The sequence below is a fragment of the Panthera uncia genome (assembly GCF_023721935.1).
Source record: "Panthera uncia isolate 11264 chromosome D3 unlocalized genomic scaffold, Puncia_PCG_1.0 HiC_scaffold_8, whole genome shotgun sequence".
Taxonomy (NCBI): Eukaryota; Metazoa; Chordata; class Mammalia; order Carnivora; family Felidae; genus Panthera; species Panthera uncia.
Window position 1 is genome coordinate 13,391,043 of NW_026057586.1, and position 20,739 is coordinate 13,411,781.

At 41.8% G+C, this 20,739-nt stretch overlaps 1 protein-coding gene and 1 pseudogene across 2 annotated transcripts in view; both read left to right on the plus strand.

Moving 5' to 3' along the window:
- Positions 1 to 20,739, plus strand: part of BCL2 (BCL2 apoptosis regulator) — a 177,052-nt gene that overhangs the window by 78,564 nt on the left and 77,749 nt on the right. The gene's annotated exons all lie outside the window — the stretch shown is intronic.
- Positions 1,296 to 19,366, plus strand: LOC125914707 (proteasome activator complex subunit 1-like; annotated as a pseudogene).

A 20,739-nucleotide genomic window follows, 5' to 3' on the forward strand; every position in this document is an offset into this window, starting at 1 on the left:
GTTGGTGATTGGGGTTTCTTTGTCTACCTATTGCCAGTTTATGGAATTTGATCATTTTTTTGGTAGCGGGTTGTTTTCTTCCTTATAGATTAAAAAAATCCTGAATTTAAAAAAATTCCAATACAGTTAACCTCTAGTGTTACATTAGTTTTCAGGTATGTAGTATAGCGATTCAACAATTCTATACATTAGTCAGTGCTCATCATGATAAGTGTACTCTTTAATCTCTGTCACCCATTTCACCCATCCCTCCACCCAGCTCACCTCCAGTAAACCATCAGTTTGTTCTCTGTAGTTAAGAGTCTCTTTTTCAGTTTGTCTCTTTTTTTCTCCTTTGTTCATTTGTTTTGTTTCTTAAATTCCACATAAGAGTGATGTCATATGGTATTTGTTTTCCTCTGATGGACTTATTTCGTTTAACATTATGCTCTCTAGATCCATCCATGTTGTTGCAAATGGCAAGATTTCATTCTTTTTTTATGGCTGAGTAATAGTCCATTGTGTGAAATTTTTTACACACACACCACATCTGCTTTATCCATTCATCCATCTATGGACACTCGGGCTGTTTTCCTAATTTGGCTATTGTAAATAACTCTGCACCGAACATAAGGGTGCATATATCTTCTCAAATTAGTGTTTTCATATTCTGTGGGCAAATAACTACCCATTGGTGGAATCATGGGATCATATGGTAATTCTCTTTTTTAAGTTTTTGAGGAACCTCCATACTGTTTTCCACAGTGGCTGCACCAGTTTGCATTCCCACCAGTAGTGCAGAAGGGTTCCTTTCTCTCCACATCCTTGCCAACACTTGTTTCTTGTGTTTTTGATGTTGGCCATTCTGACAGGTATGAGGGGATATCTCATTGTGGTTTTGACTTGCATTTCCTTGGTGAGTGATGTTGAGCATCAGGTGTCTGTTTGGCCATCTGTATGTCTTCCTTGAAAAAATGTCTGTCATGTCTTCTGCCCATTTTTAAGTCGGATTGTTTGTTGTTTTTTTTTGTTTTTTTTTTTGTTTTTTTTTTTTTTGGTGTTGAGTTGTATAAGTTCTTTACATATTTTGGATGCTAAGCCTTTATTAGGTATATCATTTGTGAATATTTTATCCCATTCTGTAGGTTGCCTTTTAGTTTTGTTGATTGTTTTCTTTGCTGTGTAGAAGCCTTTTATTTTGATGTAGTCCCAACTGGATTTAAAAAAAAAAAACTTTTATCTCTCAGTATATTTCTTGCCTTTAAGCTTTGTCTTCTAGTGTCTTTTGTCACAAGAGTTTTAAAATCAAATTTATCACCACTTTTTCTCTCTTTTTTTACTATTGTGTCATTCCCCAACCTAAGATTATAAAAATAGTGACTGTATTTTGTTCTAAATATTTTAAAGTTAACTATAATTCTCTTGGAACCCATTTTGTGGATGAAGTGAGAGTTTGAGATCAATTTTTTTCCCCTGTGAATAACCAATTGTCCCGGAACCATCTATGAAATAGTTCAGTCCTTAACCACAGTTTTCTAATGCTACCTCTGTCTCATCCCAAATTCTGATACATGGAGGGGCTCTCTCTATTGAATTGGTTAAGTTATCTATATCTGCCCCAATCCTAATGTGCCTGAATTATAAGGCTTTAATTAATGTCTTAATATCAGGACAAGTGCCCACTTTATATGTTTTCAGTATTATCTTGGCTGTTCATTGACCTTAATTCTTCTGTGTGAATTTTTAAACCAGGTAAAAATGTTTATGAAAAAGATTTCTGGGATTTTATTATGAATTACATTAGATTTATATATTAACTTAAAAGGAAGGTATTGATGTTAAATTTCCAAATCTCTGAGCATGATACAAATCACTGTTTATTTAGCTCTTATGACTTCTAGTGAAGTTTAATAATTTGCTTTAGATTTATTCCTAGGTTTGTCATAGTTTATTGCTGTTGCTAATGGGATCTTTTAAAAACTACGTTTTCTAGTTGATTGTTGCTGATAAGAATGTCATGAGTGTTTGTATGTTAACCTTGTCTCCGGGTGTTCATGCCAGACTCTCTTATTACTTGTAATTGTTTGTAGTTTCTTTTGGATTCTCTATGTAGACAGTCTTATCATCTGCAAATAATGCTTCTTTTGTTTCTCCATTTCTAATCCTTATTTCTGTTACTCCTTTCCCTTGTTTTATTGCATCAGCTCTGTATCTCACACAATGATGAATGGGGGGAGAGGGTGATGGAAAAAGCATATTTGTCTAGTTCCTGACTTTAAAGGAGATGTGTTCCTAAAGTTTATTGTAGGTTCTTCATAGAAACTACTTCTTAGTTAAAACTTCCTTCTGTTCTTGGTTGGCTAGGTATTTTATTGCATTTTAAAATTGTGAATGGGTGGTAAATTTCATTAAATACTTTTTCTGCGTCTATTGGTATGATTATATAGTTTTTCCTTTTGTAATCTGTCAGCGTGCCGAATTACATTAGCTAATGTTAAATCTTCATTGAGCTTCTAGGATAAACCCTACCGGATCATCACAAATACACACATAGACTCACAGCACATATTAAGCATGTGATAAATATATGTGATACATGATATATATCAGATTGAAAACATATATTTTTAGAGAAATATTATATATTTATGCACACACTACACTCATGAATATGTTTGTTGATATTTTACTTTGGATTTTTGCTTTGATATTTTGAACTGAGATTGACTGATTGCTTTCCTGTTTTGTACTGTCAGTCTATTTCTAAAGTCCAGACTGAACTTTTATAAAAATACATCCAGGAGCTTTTGTTGTTTGTCTGTTTTTTTCTGTCAATTTTGGTAACATATTTTTCTAGGAGATTTTTTTATTTCATCTGTTTTTAGATTTATTGCTTTAAAGCAGAGAATAGAATTCTCATACTTAAAAAAATAATTGCTGTATTATAGTATGGGGTTTTTATGCCTAATAGCATTTATTTGTGCCTTCTTTTATTTCTCTTAGTCATGCTTGTTGTGTTTCTACCAATTTTATTAGTCTTTTTAAAGAATCAACCTTTGTTTTCTTCCTGCTCTATATTGTTTCTTGGTTTTTACTTTATTGATTTGTTGTCGTTATTATTGCCTTCCTACTGCCTTATCCATTTGTGGAAAAAAGAACTTTCTTCTATTGTCTTTATTTTATTGCTCCCTACCTTCTTAATTTTGAATTTTTCTTGTTTTTTGATATTGCACTTAATGCTAAGCATTCCTTCTACTAAAATCTAAGGTTTCAACTATTGTTGTGCAATTCTAAATGTTTTGTTACTTTCATTTCTATTTCATATTAATAACTCAGTAGTGTGTTTTTGAAATTTCAAATGTACTGGGGCTTGGTGGCTGTGGTTTTGTTATTGATTTCAAGTTTTATTGTATTTTGGTTGATGATTGTGGTCTGAATGTTAGCAGTTCTTTGAAATTTGTTGGGACTTGCTCTGTGGCTTAGAACTTGGTCAATTTTTGTAAACATTTCATGTGTATTCTTTATTGGGTGGAGTATTCTCTTTCCGTATACATTAGATGAAGTTTATGAGATGCATTTTATAAATCTGTATTTTTTTTCTCTTCTTTAGTTTGATCTATTTATTTCATGAGATGTGTGCTAAAATCTCTCACTATAATTTTGAATTGTTACATTCATATGATTAACTCAGTTCTTGCTATATATGCTTGACAGAGTACTGTTAGGTACACAGAAGGATTCCTGGTGAATGCATCCTTTTATCATTAGGCAGTGACCCTCTTTATCACCCCAAATGCTTTTGGCTTTGAAGTCTCTTTTAGCAGATTCGTTTATTCATTCAATTAAAAGAAATATTTATTGCATATTTATTATTTGTAGGGACACTTATATTTGAACACATTATTTTATGTGTATCCCTGCTGTGACATTATGTTTTAGGTTTCTGTCTTGTAAACAGCTGGAGTTTTACAAAATTCAGTCTGACGATTTCTGCCTTTTAAGGGATTCGTTTTAAGCCATTTACATTTATTTGATAAGTCATATATTTGGAGTTCACTAGGAATCCAAATGTCTTCTATACGCCATGCTTCTTCTTCACTTGTTTTTTCTTCCTATTCTGTCTTCTGTTAGATGACTTGAGTCTTCCTGTTGGTTTTGCTTTCTCTTTCCTGTGCTCACTCCTTGCTCCCCATGTGGCATTAGGCCTCCCGGCCATGGCCACGCTCAAGGTCCAGCCTGGACCCCAAGTGCAGGAGGCTATGTTCCATGAGGACAGAGGACCTACTCAGGAACTATTTCCCCAAGAAGACTTCTGAGCTGGAAGCATTTTTAAAGGATCCAGCTCTGCATGAAGCAATCTGAGGGCCCCATTGGATGTCCTGGTGCCTAATCCTGTCAAGGGGAAAGAGAAGGAAGAGCAGAAGAAACTGCAAGAGAAGGAAGATGAGGATTAAAAGATGAGAGGGCAAGCTGAGAGCCGAGGTTCTCCCAGGAGTCCAGTAAATGGCAAGAAAATCGTGATCCTCTTGCAGCACCTGCCGCCTGAGACCGAGGATGTCACTGGGCAGTCAGCCTGGCCCCCACCTGGCTGCAGCTGGAGATACCTCGGATTGAGGACAGCGTCAGTTTTGGAGTGGCTGTCCGGCAGGAGGTGTGTGAGCTGAAGAGACCACCCTTCACGCCTAGTTGGAAGCCTCCCACGCTCCCTCCAGTCTCCAAGGATTCCTTGGAAGGGGGCAGGGTGGCCGAGTAGCCCCACGGGTGGGATTATCCACAGCTGGTGCAAGAGCTGGATGAGGTAGAGTGCTAGGACTTTGGCTGGTGGTCATGGAGATCCGCAGTGCTTGTGTGGTGCTGTATGACATCATCCCGAAGGACTTCAAGAAGCTCAAGAAACCCAGGGGAGAAACAAAGGCAATGGTGTATCGAGAGCCCTCCCTCTTGTTATGTGCTGAGCCCAGCAGATACATCCCCACCTCTAACTGGGGCTCCAGACTTTCCCTACCTTCCTCCTTTTGGGGTTTCTTCCTCACTTTGGATCCCAGGTACAAGAAATACACATCTACCATTTTTAAAAAATGCTGTTTTCCTCTTGTAACATATGTGTTTTGTTCTGTTATTTTAGCTGTTACTCTTGAACCTTAAAAATTGTATTTGAGTCAACAAAGTCTAAAACTAAAGTTTATATGGGGGCGCCTGGGTGGCTCAGTCGGTTGAGCATCTGACTTTGGCTCAGGTCATGATCTCGCAGTTCACGAGTTCGAGCCCCGCACCGGGCTCTGTGCTGACAGCTCAGAGCCTGGAGTCCGCTTCGGATTCTGTGTCTCCCTCTCCTGCTTGTGCTCTGTTGCTCTGTCTCTCCAAAATAAATCAAAAGAACATTTAAAAAAAGTTTATCTGTATCTCTGTTTTCTTCTCAAATAACATAACAGACCCCTTAGAACACTTTAATGACGCTTTTATCTCTCGTATTCTGATATGACACTGTTGAATATTTTATCATCTATCATTTTGGTTTTTTGTTCCCAACTAGTTTTTTGTTTTGTTTTGTTTTGTTTTTTTACAAATCTACTTTTTAAAATATGTCAACACAGGGGCACCTGGGTGGCTCAGTCGTTTGAGTGTCCGACTTCGGCTCAGGCCACGATCTCACAGTTCGTGAGTTCGAGCCCCGCATCGGGCTCTGTGCTGACAGCTCAGAGCCTGGCCTGCTTCTGATTCTGTGTCTCCCTCTCTCTCTGCTCCTCCCCCACTCATGCTCTGTCTCTCTCTCAAAAATAAATAAACATTAAAAAAAATTTAAAATATGTCAACTCATGTACCATTTTATTTATACTGTGGTTAAGAGTATGAAAACCAGAAGCAAACTGCTCTAATTTGAATTTCAATTTTATGGTAAATCGCTTAGAATTGGTGCCTGGTATGCAGTAAAGTACAGAATTAACCCTCAGGAAATGTTCCTCATGTTGCTTTTTGGATTCTGTTCATCCTTTCTCAGTTCAGATTCCTTTTTACTGAAGTACATCCTTGGGTAGTTATTTCATGAAAGGTTTAGGAAGATTAAACAATCTCTCTCAGTCTGTCTGCCAGTATCTTTAATTTTTACCCTCAGTCTTGAATAATAACTTTCTAGGGATAGAATTCTATGTAGCTCTTTCCCCTCAGCATTTGAAATTATTGTTTCACTGCCTTCCAACACCTACCATTGATAAGGTGTAGTTACGCTAATCTGTCATTCGTTTACAGGTGTCTATTTTTTCCTCTCTAATGGCTTTACAGGGGGTGTTTTTGTTATTGTCGTTATTTTTCCTTTTGTTCTTGTCTGATTATCTGCAGTTTCAACACAGTCCTGTCTGGGATTCAATATGCTTCTTGAATCTAAGTGTTCCTAATACTCAGCAATTTGGAGAAATTCTCAATCATAATCTCTGAATGTTGTCTCTCTCCAGTTGTCTTTGTTATATCTTCCTTATCTCTCGGTTACATTTACGTTAGACCTTGGTATTCTCTTCTTCATGTCTCTTACCGGTGTTTTCTATTTCCCGCATTGCTATTTAACTGTGGTTGATTTTTTTCTCAATCTTCCCTTACCCTTTCCATTCCTGTCCTAAGGTAAAGAGCGTTAACATCTGGCATGCATCCTTCCACACATTTATTGAAGCTCATATAACCACACGGCACGTATACATCCATATAAATTAAACAACAGTGTTTTGTTTCTGTTTGCAAAAACTCCAGTCATACGTATGCATCACTTTACAGCCTGTCTTTCTTAGTAAATTAAGAATATCCCTCCAGATAAGTACACACACATTTAACCATTTAAAAAACATTTTTTATTGTTTATTTGTTTTGAAGGAGAGCTAGAGAGACAGAGGGTGAGTGGGGGAGGGGCAGAGAGAGAGGGAGACGCAGAATCCCAAGAAGGTTCCAGGCTGTGAGCTGTCAGCACAGAGCCCCACGCGGGGCTTGAACTCACAGACCGCGAGACCATGACCTGAGCCGAGGTCAGATGCCTAACTGACTGAGCCGCCCTGGCGCCCCTAAATTTAACTATTTTTTAAAAGTAGCTAAGTAGGGGCGCCTGGGCGGCTCAGTCGGTTAAGTGTCTGACTTCTGCTTTCGGCTCAGGTCATGACCTCGTGGTTTGTGAGTTCGGTCGGGCTCCACGCTGACAGCGTGGGGCCTGCTTGGGATTCTCTGTCCCTCTCTCTCTCTCCCTCTCTTTCTGCCCCTCCCCTGCTTGCGTGCTCTCTCTCTCTCAAAATAAATAAATGCACTTTAAATAAATAAGTAAATAAATAAGTAAATAAATAAATAAAAGCTAAGTAAATCCTGTGCTGTGGCCGGTGTACAGTTCATTCAGCTGTTCCACTATTGGTGAACCCGGAAGTTATTTTCGGTGTTGTGTCTCCACAAGCATCGTAGACAACAACATCTCGGTACATATTTACCTATGTGCTATTTCCTTAGTTTCTACGGGAACAAATTCAACCCTACCCTGCTACCCCCAGGCCCCTCCTGAAGGACATCACTTTCTATCGTTTGGCCTTTTCTTCTGGCGTGTGTACACGTCCACATCTAAATCGTGTCTATACTGTTTGGTGTTATCAACTTTCTTCGCGATGCCGTAACTTGATTTGCGCTCTCTTATGTAACTGTATCCGCTGCTCACCCTGCACTTTCTCCCAGTAGAATTGTGTTTGCAGTTGTGGGTTAAATCGGTTGTGAGGGTTTTCGCTACGTCGCCTGTGTAAATCACATTATCAGCTGAGCTGTTTATTTTCATCAAGTTAAAATCTGTGTTGTTTTTTTTTTTCATTTCCTTAGCAAGTGCTTCATACCTATTGCACATTTCCCCTAGCTCTTGCATACCCCACGAATACATTTTTTCCACAAGGCTGATCACATCAGTAACCTGTTGGTTCCACTTATTTTCTTGGTGACATCCTTTCTGCCGACTTCCATTTTCCTTTTATCCGGACTTTTCTCTAGGTCTGCTCTACACCTGCCATGCTGGGATATGTCGTTTTATTCTAGTACTTGCCATTGTCCTTCTTCTGAGTTGAATCTGCTCTCGTGATTTACTCCATTGTTTGAGGTAACATAGCCTCCCTCCCCCGCCCAGCAAATTATGAGAATTAAAACCCAGTAGAGTAGTGGTAGCCTCCAGGACGTCTTTCTCTTGATCCACTGGCCCAGTCTGGATGGACTGCTCTCTATGCCCGGGGCCCAGTTGTCTGCTCCCTTCACCACATCATCCCTCTGCCTTAGTCTTATGTGGGATTGCATAAAATTCCCTCTCTTTTCCACTCACTCATTTTTGTGGTTCCCAGCCTGCATCGCCTATCAAAAATGGACCCACAAGAGATACAGCCGCACTTTGAACGTCTCAGAAGGTCTTTATTGTCTCATCTCACTTGATGGTTTTTCTGTCTTACACAAGGAACTCTAAGTCAAAAATACATCTTCTTCTGAAGTTTGAAGACATTGCTTCTTAGGTATGCTAACTCCCAGTGCTGTGGTCGGAAGGCTAAACCCGTTCTGACTCTTGATGCTTTGTACCTGATCTTTCTCTTCTTCCTCCCTACAACTTGTAGACTCTTGCCTTTGCCCCAGGATTCTAAATTTCACAATACTTGTCCTCTGTGTGAATCCGTTTTCATCTATTGTACTTAGCACTCAATGTGTTCTTTCAGTGTGCTGGGATTTTCTTCTACGAGCTCCAGCTTTCCTTTCCAGAGCTCCTATTATTTGGGTGTTGTACTTTCTAGACCAGTCCTCCAGTTTTCTCACATTTTATCTCCTGTTTTCTGTCTCTCTATTGTTTTGCTCTTCTTGGGGGCCGTTTCTTAAACTTCAATTTCCAACCTGTCTATTGGGTTTTCATTTCTGTTATTATTTTAAATTTCCTCTTTTCATCTATAAATAGTTGGGTGTTTTTTTTTTAAAGCATTGTGTTCTGTTTTCATGTGTGTAAGTAACATTCTCATAGCTTTCTGAGAGACATTTTTTTATCTCTTTTGAAATTTTCTTCTTCTTTCATGATCTCTATTTCCCCCCATTACCTTTTCCTCTTTTCTGATTTGAACTCTGTTTTTCATGTCGAGGCTCTCCTTGCGTGTCTGGTAATCCTTGGTTGTCTGCCTTTTTTCAAGACTGAAGAACTCATAAGCTTAGAAGCTCCGAGGTTGTGTGAAGGGCTCGCTAACTCTGAACATCACCATGGAATAATGTGTTTATGCCATTTGTTGGGGGAACTCCTATAGTCAGCCCCTACACATGAGGAGTCTTGGGGAGAGAACACTCCTCCAGACTCTCACATGGAAGGGAAGGATCTGCCTGTGAGAGCTGAGAGCTGTGGGGAGGAATAAGACTGGAGGGGTCAGCATTCAGAATGCAACTTTCTCTTTTGTTTGATGGATGATGTCTCCTGATCCAGGAATCTTCTCTCCAAAGACTAAACATCCAGTTGTACCCACTGGGATAGAGGCTGCTGCCCAGCAGGATGGAGTTGACGAGAGGACCTGGGATCTGGAAATATAATTCGTTCTTACAAATCTTTCTCTTCATTCTCCTTATTTTATCACCCTTTCTCTCTTTTTCCTCCTCCATTCCGGACGTAACTAACAGTATCTGTTCCTGGGCCTTTGGAGCAACTGCTGGTTGGCTCCTAACATTCTTTCTTCCTAGTTTAGAACTCAGCTTCCTTTGATCTGCTAGTTCTGTTCCTGCTCGTCCATCTCTTTTCCATCTTCCAGAATCTTGTTACTATTATCTCTTCACCTGTTCTCCTTGTCCTTGTGGGTTAAATGGTCGTTTTCTCTAGTTTCCCTAGCAAGGAAATATTAGTATCCCTAGCAAGTGAAACCATGGTGTGTTCGATTCTCCATTTTTACTTGGAAGTCCTTGGTTACATTTTGGTTGATTTCCTCAAATCTCTTCTTCCGTGTCACTAGATCTATGTTTGTGTTGTTCCACTGCCTAACTTTTCCATTGAGTTATTTTTAAGGGTTCTGTTTTGTTTTTCTTTTCACATCTGCCTATTGCCTTTATTTACTCCTATTGGTTCCTTATGGTTTTTGGTCTTTCTTATATTACTTCAATAATTTTAAGCAATCTTATTTTGTAGGCCATTTCAGATTTTAGTATTTTTCCAATTCTTAGGATTTGAGTTGTTCAGAATTTCCCTTTATGACGGTTCCTCATGGCAGTTTATTTCCCCGTGCGTGCGTTTGTGTGTGCGTGTTCTTGCAGGCTCATCTCACAGATTTCTTTTCTATGGGAACCTTGTGAGTCCTGAGGTGTGACAGTGTCCTGCGTGGTGGCCACATATTTGTTTTTTCTGGAGATTAAGGAATTTCAACGGTCCTGGAATTTTGTTTACATTCATTTCTTGTCATGGGACTCCTACTCCTAGATGTATAGATAGTGTAAATTCTGATCCTTCCATTGAATGAGGGCCATGTTTAGGGTTTTTGTTTTGCAAGGTGTCCTGAACCGTGGATATAGGGCAATTTTCTGCCCTTCATTTTTGGCTCTGCGGGCAGAGTGCTTTTCATTTCTTTTTCACGGGTAAGGTGGCTTTTTAAGGCTTTCACATTTATGAAGGGGGCTCAATTCTGGCCCCCTGCCTCATACAGGACCAAGGCCATACCCCTTCATGGGCCTTAGAATCTTATCACTATTCCCAGATCTCTAGGGACATTTGTGTAAGTCTGAAACCCACTTTGGGCACTGTGGAGTCCAGTTTTGGTTAAAGCTCTGGTTTCGGTTTTTGTCTTCATTCCTATAGGCTGTGCTTTTTTCCCTTCCTTCCTTTGTCCCTAGCTTAGCTCTCGGATGTTTTCTTGAGAATTGCACATCTTAGTAGTGGGAAGGAACCCATAGCATCAGCCCCATGTTTGCTGTTTTCTGGAAATTAACACTCACATCCACTATTGAGCTAAACCTAGAACATACTAAACAAAAGCTCAAGTTGAACGTAGAGGACCATGGATTGCCGGAGATGGAAGGGTTCTTAGAGACCATTTCATCTAGCCCTAGCATTTTATTTGAGGAAACGAAGGCTCAAAACTGATGAAACCGCTTGCCCACAGACACTTGGCCAGTTAGTGAAAAGGCTGGGGATAGAACTCAAAGGGTGGCCACTTTCTTTCTCACCACATCACAGGGAAGAGCACTGTCATCTAGCAGCTAGCACTTGTCTGGTTCCAGGACACCTCGATCTGATGACTGTGATTTAAATCACTGCAAGATTTTGGGAAAGCCACTTAGACCATTGTGTTTCTTTTATCTTGTTTTTACCTTCTGGAATAAAAAGTAGTAATGCTTGTCGGATCACTTGCGTGGCTTATTCCCGTCCCGATTTTGATTGTTTTCTGCTTTTATTTTTCTCGAAGAAAAATGCCTGTTTCTCTCCTTTCTTCTTCTTTCCTTCTTTTGTAGCCCAGTTAAGGTTTTGTCTTCCAGAACCCTCCCCTGAAGTCTGAAGCCCAGGGAGGGTTTTTTCTCTTCTCCGACTCCTTTTAAAATTATCGTTTGAACATCACAGTTGGCACCATACTTATGAATATTTCTGACCCTGTTTAATGATTGAACATACATGTACTTTATTTCCTCAACTAAATTGTAATGGCTAGTTCGTAGAAATCATACTTACGCATCTTTACCATTTCTCGGAGTGGTTTTCTTGATTAATTCTTGAGGAAACAACTTAGAGGAAATATGGTCTCTGAGATAGAGCCTTCGCTTCGTGTCAGGAAGCCTGGATTTTGCCCCTTTTCTCAGCCTCAGCTCACTCGTAATAGAGTGGTCATGTAATTTATCAAACTGGGACACTTATGAGAGTAAAGGGGGCCCTATTAATAATTTTGCAGGGAAAACAGGTGTAAACCAGGACGCTCCCTGACAAGCTGGCACATATGGTCACCTTATGTCATAGATCACCTTGGGCTCTTTAGAAAAATTTGCACAGCTGCCACCAAGATACCGGTCTTCAAACAAAAAATTACCATCTCTTAAAAAAGTTCTCGTCTACTAGCAGAACTTCCTAGGTAATAAAATTTTTAGTTTTCTCAGCTACTTTCATGGCTTTAAATGCTCGTCGTAACTGAAGTTAACATAAATTATGGGGTCTGAGAGTCAGGACTGCTAAGAGATGAATGCCTTTATTTTCCATATCAACCCACTCTCTGCCCTGAAAGGAAAGAACACTCCCGATTTCTAGAGTTGTGAGCCTTCTTTTCTTGGTGCTTCTTGAAACATAGGCATCTTACCTCTGCTACATGCAGTGATGGAGGGAAGTTCTGTGAGTGATTGCCGATCCACAAGAGGGGATACATCTTCAAATAATGGTGTATTTGGTGGCTTAGCCTAGTAAGGTGAGTAGGTCCTTAAAAGATGCACTGTAAAAGCACTGTGGCTCACTAATCGGCTTGCTTCTACAGCTCCTGCCATAGTGCTGTGTACATAGTAGGTACTTGATAAACGTTTGTTAGCTTGAAATTCTGAGGAGCACTTGGAAGACCGTGGTAGCTCGTAAACTCCCTTACCAGTGCTAGTAACTTCATTTCTGCTTATGCTTGGGGAGTACCGGCGTGGTTGGGGCATGGTGTTGGAATGCTAAGAAAAACAGATACTATCTCTACCCTGCAGTATTTTATGATCTAGAGGCAGCTTCAGAGCATAAACAACTAAGGCTGGGAAAGTTCAGGAGAAAGAACAATCAATTTTGACCTGGGGGAGTTAAGTGGCATTTGAGCTAAGTTTAAGAACTAAGATTTTATTCTAGGACAGAGGTGGGAGAAGGTCGTTTCACACAATGGGAACAGCATGAACAAAAACCCACTGGAGTACAACTGCTTGGTACGTTTGGGGAATCAGAAGACACTCTACATGTTTGGAAGATAAGCTTTCATAGGCGGTGGGATGTGAAAGACAACAATCTTTTAACGTCAACCTTGGGAACTCAGCTTATATTATGTAGACAATGGGAATCACAGTTTTGAATGAGTGCAGGGATATCAACCAACTCACGGGAAGAATGATAACCTGGCTGCAGGGAGACCAGTTGTGAAGAGGCTCTTGTGTCTAGCAGAGATAGCAGGGCAAGGGGAGATAAAAAGAAGGAGCCAGATATGAGATACAGAACTGACAGTTTGTTGGATGTTGGGCTGAGGAGAAGGCAAGAGCCAAACGCAGCACCAAGGGACTGAGTAGGTGATGACACTGTGAAAAGACGCTGGAAAGGCAGAGAGGAGCAGAGTTGGACTGGTAGATATTTCTAGAGAGGTCTGTGAGGAGACTAAGTGAGGTAGTGCATGAAAAAACCTTGAACAGTGCTTTCCATAAAGTAGGGGTCTAATAAACGCTAAATTAAAAGAAGGAGGGGAGGAAGGAAAGAAAGGAAGGAGGGAACTTTTCCTGTCTCTCCGCACGGTACCACAACAAGGAACACATTTATTTAGGGTGTTAGGAGATCCATTGGGAATCATTCATTGGGGCTGTTCCTGTCAATACACTTGCTAATTATTTCACGTTAGTTGCACGTACAGGACATGAGGGAGCTCAGAAAAAAACCAAGACCAGAATTTGCTGGGGTCAGACAGAGGAGAGGTGAGCTTCAAGCCAAACTTGGCAGGAAGACAGAGAATTGGAGTGATGAACAGGCCCTCCGGAGACAGAGGGAGGCAAGAAGGCAGACGTGAACACACCAGCCATATAGGGAGCGAGAAGGATGCTGGTTGACCTTGCAGGGAGTCTCCACGCGTGGAGAGATGTCATTGGGTGAGCTGTGGGGCAGTCCTCCCAAGGAGGATGTTGCTTACTTTCTGATGAGCCTATCCTCAAATTCTGTCAGGTGAACCCTGTCCTCCATGATAACCAGCCCTATTCCTCTTAAATTTGTCCTGTTTGGAATAATAACAAGCAACCAAGACACCGAGTCACATTGACTTTTTTTTTCTGGAGAGCCATTTCAAGATAACTCGATAAATCCTTTTATTGGAAGTCCTGGCCAATACTTTGCCTCATGAAATGACTTTGGGTTTCTTTGCCTCAGTCTTCAATGACTGTGTAAACATTGTAGTCTCGTGATTACGTGGTGTTTAGAGGGCAGTGCGTCAAGTGCATTGCTAAAACTGTTCGCCTTCAGCGAGATCACATCTGCTTCAGGAAAACCAGAAAGCAGAAACACAGCTTATTTGGTAAACAGCCTCAATTAGAGCATCAGAGAGAGAGAAGGTGTAAAATCTGGCCGTGGGCGTGATGTCTCCTCTTAAATCAGAGAATCTTGAAGCTGGGGAAGTTCTGTGGAAGCCTTCCACGGCCACTTTATGCAGCTGGTGCCACTCATACCCCTCCTGAATGCTTCTATGGAAGGGGAGTTCTCAGAATGTGCCAACTTGTACAAAAAGGCAAAACCACAGTTGAATGAAAACTTTCAAGTTAACCTCTCCTAACACTGGTTGCAAACTCATTGTGTTGGCCACAGTATAAAATGAATGCCACCCAGAGGTTACCTGGGAATATTTTTATTCGATCTACAGAATCCCAGTGTTGGTCAATGATGCATCTCTTTTCTGTATGGAGAAAATCTTCTTACATCATCTTCTCCTGTAATTTCTCTTCATCTTCATCACCATAGACTTATTTTGTCTTTTCCCCGGGGGTACCATGCCTTCCCTTGCTATGGGTTCCAAGAAGTGGCTGCACTCAGAGGTTTGATAATAAAAATGGGCCGGTCTCAAAAACAACGACAGTTCTCCGTAAATGTTGGATCACGTCAACGGACTTCGACATTTGGCTGCGCTGTTGTAGACATTCACATAAATCTTTACAAAGTGCCACTGCAACTTAGCATTTCTTCGTCCCTGTTTCCACTCTTTCCTCTTTATTTGAGGCCATTATCAACCCACGCTGACACGACTGCTTTGTAAATGGGTTTTAATCTCTGCCTCTGGGGGCCACTGCATAGTGTCCTAAAACCTCACTTTGATGATTACCCCGTCTCACTTAACAACCTTGATGGCAACATTTTAAAAATAATATATTGTCCTGACCACAAATGCAAGATATGGTTTATTTGCAGAAAAGTGGGAAAATAGGGAAAAGCAAAAAGAAGGGGAAAAAATCACTCATAATCCACCACCACCAAAAGAACCCTAGCCCATTGTTAATAGGTTGATGCACATCCTAGAAGTGTTCCCCTGTCTCTTCCTGGCACTGAGGACCTTCCCAGCATGGTCCCAGCTGGACTTTACAGCCTTACCTCTCTGCTTGCTTTTGCTCTGGGGGCCCATACTGCCTTGCATAGGACTTTTTCTTTGTCCCCGTCAATGATTTTTTTTTCTGATTATGTAAATAATACATGTTGGTTGTAAATATTTTTTTTAAATACATAAAAGGAATAAAGTAAGACTTATCTTTCAAAACATCTCAACACCCTGAAATAAAAAAATATTGACGTTCTGCAGACCATCTCATGATCATCAGTTCACCTATGTGTACCTCAGCACACACACATGATTTCCTATAAATGAGATCATAGCATCCATGTGGTTTTTATGGTTGACATCTTTCATTTTCACTTACTTCTTTTCCTCCCACTGCCTTTCTTCCCTCCACCCCTCATCCCTCTCCCCCGGGTTGTCAGAGTCATCAACCTTGTGTATATCCAGCCACGATTTACTCCACACCTACATAATTAGACCAAACAGTAGATAGATAGGTATATTCCCACATACATGTTGTGATTCTTGCCCTTGCTTTATAAAAATCAGATCATATCCAATGTCCTCTCTGCATCTTGCTTTTTCACTCGCTTCACAATGATACCTTGTTGAAATTCTTCCATTCTTTCTTTTTCATGAGTGCATACTACTCTTTGGTTGTCTGTAGCGGGACTTAGTGAATGATTCTTTTATGAACAACAAGATAGCAAACATCCCTCTGCTCATATAGGCATGAGATGGCTTGATCAGTGGCAGTATTTGTAAATTTGGATAGGCATTCACAGATGGCTTTCTGAATGGCACAGCAATATCTATTTCCACCAGCAGTGTATCAAAGTACTTCTTTCTACATCCTTTGTGTGGCTATGACATCATCACCACCAAGGGGCACTGCCTCTATGTTTCAGGAGAGGATGGGGGGCGGGGGGCGGCATCCCTTTGAAGTCTCAAACTGCAATACAAATATGGGCCCATAATAAAACCATCACAGTAACATATATGTGTGTATATTCTCATATATATATGTATATTCTTATGTGTATGTGTATTTTTGTATGTATATGTGTATATACATGTATGTGTGTGTATGCACATATATACATATACACATATATAAGAATTCATTAAGAGGAGATCATAGATCATAGTTTACTAGAGTTTGGTTCTAGGGAACTAATATTTATAGAAATGAACCCTATGTCCTGAAGTGTTATTTTATTTTTAGAATGATTTTTTTTTTTTAACTTAGCATGGCAGCTCGAAATTTCCCTCTTGGCTTTAATTTGCTTCTTTGCAGTTTTTGTCAGAACTCAAACGGTAAAACACATCACACTCAACTTATGAACTTTGAGTCAACCTTGAAACCATGCAGATGGATGTATGTCAAGGGGAGAGCTGACAAAAGTTTCCATGAACATGGTTTATATTTTAAATGCTTTTAAAATAACTGTTGACGTGGCATTAGAAGCCAGTGGAAGGGCTGGATTTCACAGCCATCTCCTGAGCTGTGCAGGGATGTTTGTCTCCCTCCTTTCCTCCAAGATGGCAGCATGGCCCCATTCTCTCACTCCCACGGCCTGTCTGCCTCTAAGTCATGGACTGTGTGGTGCTTTCTGCTCTCATCCTGGCTGCAAGACCTGCCACCACTTCTCTTGTTCTTCTCCTTTGTCCCTTCTGCCCCTCTCCCTTCCATTTCTCCCATATTTCTCCGCTTTCCCACAGAGAGGCTTGGCCTTTGCAGAGTCGTTGCCAGCCATTGAGATTGCCTTTTTTGACCAGCAAGCCTGCCCTCCCGTATCATTTTGGATGCAGCCTCAAGGTCGCTGGCCCCTCTTAGCTGTTTTCGTCCCTAATTTTCCTCTTGATGGGCTCTCCACCTGACATAAATGCTTCTCCCAGCCCCCTTTAATTTTTTTTATATGACATCATTTGGGGACCTTGAATCTCTGTGGCCGGAGGCTTCCCTTTAGTTTGAGGTAGAAATAGATTTTATCTCCAGGAAACCTCTGACCAGCCTGTTCTGTGGAAGAATGTTGGCTGTTGGTACCCTACCAAGTAAAGAACCTTTGGATTATGATGGATGGTTAAAGCTGATGGAAGAGGAAAGGTAATCTAGAATGTCGTTCTATTACTCTCCCATGTGTTCCCAGTGTCAGGGAAAGTCATGAGTGGGATTCTGGTCTTAACTCCTTAATGCAGAATCTGCTTACAATTGTAGATTAGACAAAGCCTAAACATTATTTTGATATAGTGTGTGTGTGGTTTAATATGTACAACTTGTCTGAACACAGTCGCTTTGTGGTTTATCTTTTACCGAGAACTGCTTTTTTTTTCTTCCTTTTCTAAGAAAATGCAAGTTTTCTAAACTAAAGTCTTTCTTGTGAGTTCATCAGCGGTGAGGGATGTTGTGTGAGGACGTGTTGGTGATAATAAGATCAAACAATTGCCCAATTCAGGTGACTTTAACACGAATCATATTGACTAAAATAGTATTAAGCATGTGATGCTGGCATGTGACGTTTGAATATTTGCCAAGAAAAGCACTCAGGTCACTACGACTGGCTGCAAGAGTGAGAGATTTTCCTCGTTTACTGTTTTTGCATACGTTTTTGTTTGAGAATCTGAAACGAGCCTTTATAATTTGTGGAGGGAAAGTGACGTGTACAGTCAGCATGAATCTGTTTGCCTTTTCCCTGAAAGGCTTATAAGAACCTGGATCACTTAGTCCTCATCCAGAGCAATGTACGAGTTAGGGGACATGCACCTTAACAAATTTGAAATTTCTAGATGTTCTTTCTCTCTCACGCCCCCTGCCTACAATTTCTTTCCATACTTTTTCATCCTCGGTGTACAGGTGGCAAGGATGCTGTGAAGTGGCTTGGGATTCACACCTAAGATACCTGGGTCCCACTTGTGCCTTATGGCCACTTACTACTGTGAGAGTCACTCTAGCCTTGGTTTTGTTTTTTTATATATATAATTTTTTTCAATGTTTATTTTTGAAGGAGAGAGAGAGAGACAGAGTGTGAGCGGGGGAGGGGCAGAGAGAGAGGGAGACACAGAATCGGAAGCAAGTTCTGGGCTCTGAGCTGTCAGCCAGAGCCCGACGTGGGGCTTGAACCCCACCGACCGCGAGATCATGACCTGAGCCGAAGTCGGACGCTTAACCTACGGAGACACCCAGGTGCCCCTCTGATCTTGGTTCTCTAATCTCTAAAATGGGACATCCTACCTCAGGTGGCTGTTGAAAAGCACCATAACTTCCTTCCTTTCCTTCTTTCTTTTGGAGAAACTCAGAATTTTCAAAATATTAAATGCAGTATTTTTAGGGTCATTTAGAAGTTGCTCCTAACAATAGAGAACAACAGGAAATGCCATATTCTATTATTGTATTTGTCACAATGATATCGCATAATCTGACCTCCATGGAGCAAGCCAGTGACATTTCTGATAAAACCTGATTGCATCCTAATAAAGCCTGTTCACGGAGCAGGACAGTCATAGATGGTAGGTCCCTGTCCTTCCCTGATTGAAGACCTTGGCCTTGGTGCCTCCGGAGAAGGGCCTTTGCGTAGTGTGGCTCTGCTGTGTTGGCGAACGTGTTGCTAGCCGTGTATAGACAGAGATCGCAGCCAAGTTCGACAAATACCAAACGCTGTAATATGTTACATGCAGAAGAAAACGAACTGCATGTCAGCAACGTATTACGGTCGAGCACCTGTTTCCCTACACATGTCTGAAAGACTAAAATGAGGCCAGACTCCCTAAAATAAAGTGTAGAAAGTCAGGGGCTTCCAAAACGACAGAGCTCTGCCAAAGGGAATTAGCTAAGGATTAGCAGTGGCCACTTTAAGAGTAGAGATGGCTTCAAACTGGAAATAAAGGGCGCCACACAGAAATTCCTGTGGACTCAGAAAATCAGAGGATGGAGGCTTGAGTCCAGGGGAAACAAACGTAGCCACCCTGAAACGGCAAGTTTTCTGAAGGCTTTGGAGAAGGGTGAAGAAACAGAGGCCGTGGATGCCGAGTGGAGAGAACAGAGCAGCCTGGGAGGGAAGATTCGATGTTCAGGGGGACGTGGATTGCAGTAGAGAGAAGGGCAGGAGATTTGGAACTGAGTCAGAGGACAATTAGATCACGAGTGAGGCTCCGGCTTGTGGGTCACACGGACCGGCAGGAGGGGCCAGATGTTCACGGTCGGGCTGAGCGAGAAGCCATCGGATTTATTTAACGGAGTCCTGCAGGAGGGAATGGTAAGAAAAGAACATTCAAAACAAAACAAAATGAAAGAAAACCTACAGCCCTGTAGGAACAGCAGGCGGGTGCTGAACTGACAGGAAAGCAGGAAGCTCGTGGACAAGATAGGCTCCTTCTGAGACACGACCGAACTGAAATCAGAGAGGAGAGTCGCCTAGTCCGGCGTCTTTCATCACTTACAAGTTCAGCTTCTTTGTATTTCATTCACAAAAGTGCCAAATGTGCGTAAATGTCTGTACTTGCTCGTAGAATAGCGCTTAGAAACTCGCTGCTGATGGGAATGGTAAGAATTAGGGGAGTCGAACCGGATAACATGGGAACAGTATAACGTGGGAACGCCGTTGGGAGCTGTCGATGAGGGAATTAAACCCTCGGTGCAGGGGCGCCTGGGTGGCTCAGTGGGTTGAGCGCCCAGCTCTTGAATTCAGCTCGGGTCACGATCTCCCAGTTTGTGGGATCGAGCCCCCCCTGGGGCTCCACACTGACAGCACTGAGCCTGCCTGGGATTCTCTCTCTCCCTCTCTGTCTGCACACCCTCTCTCCTGCTCACACACGCATACACACTCTCACTCTCAAAATAAGTAAATAAACTAAAACAAACAAACAAATAAACAGTGTTACCTTACATTCACTATTTTGTAAAAATCAAAGATTCAGCCCGCTGGGGATTGCCTCCTGGGCATTCTTTCTGAACCCTCCACCCCTGTCCTCCCTTCGAGGGACTAGTCCAGGCCCTCCCAGGGGTCCCCGGCCGTCCCTCACCTTCCAAAACCTCCCCCTCATCACCTCCGCGTGTGCTCAGGGCCCCCAGTCCTGCAAACAGTTGCCTTGAATCCAGCTGCTCCTTTGGACCGTTGCCATCTTCCTCCCAGGGTCTTAAGCTGCTTCAAAGCTGCATCGTCTCTGAGTGCTCTGCCCCACTGCCCTTCCCCTCCCACCCCCTCCAGCAGGGCCGTGTTTCTGTCGCCCTAACAAAACAGCCGTCTCCTAAGTGGGTTACGTAGCAATTTCTGACGACATCCAGAGCCGTGATGGTTTCCTTTGCTGCAGCAACTGGGAAGCGGGGGAAATGCCTCTCTTTGAACACTCGACCTTCTTGCGTCTGTTCCACCAGCCTGGTTCTTCCTTGGATCTCGCTGCCAGCGCATCTCTGTCCAGGACACCAGGTTCTCTTTCTTCTCCCACCTGGCAGGTGCAGACGTTGCCCCAGTGTAAACTGGGTTTCTCCCCTCTGGGTTCTTTCTCTTCGAGATCTCGTGGACTCCCGCGA